This window comes from Aplysia californica, unplaced genomic scaffold (genome assembly GCF_000002075.1).
Source record: "Aplysia californica isolate F4 #8 unplaced genomic scaffold, AplCal3.0 scaffold00116, whole genome shotgun sequence".
In the NCBI taxonomy this organism is placed as follows: Eukaryota; Metazoa; Mollusca; class Gastropoda; order Aplysiida; family Aplysiidae; genus Aplysia; species Aplysia californica.
Window position 1 is genome coordinate 1100136 of NW_004797386.1, and position 2275 is coordinate 1102410.

Consider the following 2275-nt stretch of genomic DNA (forward strand, 5'->3'; position numbering starts at 1 on the left):
GTGTATGAAGACGTGTTGACCATACCGGGGTACATGGCCGTCCATAATATAGAGTTATTTGTATCATCTTAAAGCTCCATTTCCCTTGAATGCAAGTCGAGATATTTGCAAATTAACCCGCACAGAAATGACTTCTTTAATGGGCATGGAAGGTGTTGAGCAAAAAACCAAAAATTCGATAAAAATTCACAAACCTGCTGAAAAAATGCCAGCTTCTTTACTTTGATTATTTTGACGAGAGCCTGATTCCACCACGCTGCCTCACAATGCTTGGTTAGTAGCTTGTGTGTGTGTGGGAAAGGGGAGGGGAGAGAAGGAGGGTGTGGAGGAAGGGGGAAGTAGTCGGGGTTTGGGAGGTATTCTCTTATTTTCTTTCCTTGGTTCGTTTAAATGTATTCATTTTTATTTCAGCTTATACTAAAGGACTGTCATCTTTATGGGCGTAATGGGATTCAAACTCACAAAGTTTGATATTAGTTGTCAAACATAATACGTTGGTTTCGCGGGATTTAGGTGGTCCCTGGCCTGTGTCCTTCGGCAAGACACGACAAACTTACCTAAATAAAATCACACAAAAAACAAGCATTGCACAATGGCGACCAGCAATAGACTGTTTGTATAATAATTATAATTATAATTATAATTATAATAATAATAATAATAATAATAATAATAATAATAATAATAACAATAAGATAATAGCATTTGCATAGCGCATGTCCCCACTCGAAAGCAAGCTCAATGCGCTTTACACTATATTATTACCCCAGCAGACCATAGAACACTTAGAAACATTCTCAGCTTCCCGGGAAGCATACAGTGCAAGCAGCTGGTTAAGCGGTCAAACACTAACAAACTGACAAGATCTTTCACAGTCTATAGCTGGGTACCCATTCCCACCTGGGTGAAGTGGGGAAAATTCGTGTAAAATGCCTTTCCCAAGGTCACAACGTCGGGCCAGCGGCTCGAACCCCCGAACCCGCAACTTCACGATTACGAGTCCGGTAGCCTTACCAACTAGGAAATACATGTGGGGCAGTGCGAAAATGTTACCCTCTCAAAAAGTGGTGAAAGTGGGCGCTGGCTATAGCAGGGCTGACAGGCACTGACATACACAAAATGCACTTTCAAGATTTTCAGAAAGAGAGAGAGACAGTCATAACCACAATGAAGAAAATACACCGAGTATAAGAGGAGAGAAATATACAAAGCAACAGATAAATGGTCGCTTTTAAGCACAAAAGGGCTATCCCGAAAAGCTGCTGGTTAAGCGCTCCAACACTAACAAACTGACAAGATCTTTCACTGTCTATAGCTGGGTACCCATTCCCACCTGGGTGAAGTGAGGAAAAATCGTGTAGAGTGACTTTCGAAAGGGCACAACGTCGGGCCCGCGGCTTGAACCTCCGAACCCGCAACCTCACGATTACGATAGCCTAACCACTAGGCATACTATATCTGAATATTTCAGGATGTGTGTATTTATACATCTCTGCTTCTGTGCGTGTGTGTGTGTGTGTGTGTGTGTGTGTGTGTGTGTGTGTGTGTGTGTGTGTGTGTGTCTGTGTGTGTGTCTGTGTGTCTGTGTGTCTGTGTGATGTGTGTATGTGTGTCTGTGTATTTTATGTACCATATTTATGTATGCATAATATATGCTACGCCATTGTAAACCAAATTTCCCACAACACAGATCAATAAAAAGTAGCTTTTTTCATGAATGCAACGGGACAGACTGCCGATTGAACTGTAAAACCTTGCATCTAACAAAACTACGTATAGTTGCTAATTGGAACAAAACTACAACTGTTTATTTCTACAACGTTTAAAGTGTCAGATCTCATCATTAATTGGTCGCTTTTAAGGACAAGCGGGCTAACCCAGATTTCGGGGGTTTCCAGAAATCTCCACTCACACCAAAAGTGGACATTGCCCTACCTATAGGAGAAGTTTCGTTTCATTGGTGTGTATATTTGTTTGGTTATAGAGAAAACTCTCCTTGTCTTTTAAAGAAACTGAACAAGGGTCCAAAAACTTTACCTTCGATTTTCTAAAAACAGCATTTTTTCGGGATAGCCCCCTTCTGCTTAAAAGCGACAAATTAATGTGGACATTTTCTCGTCTGCCAAAATCTCCAAAATTGTCGGTTTGCATTTACTTTGTTTTTCCAACCAGACAGCAAACAGGTAGTAAAATGCTTATGAACATCATGGCGTATTTCATTTAAACAACAGAATGCTGGTATAGATCTACAGCTTATGAACATCTGCCAATGGCA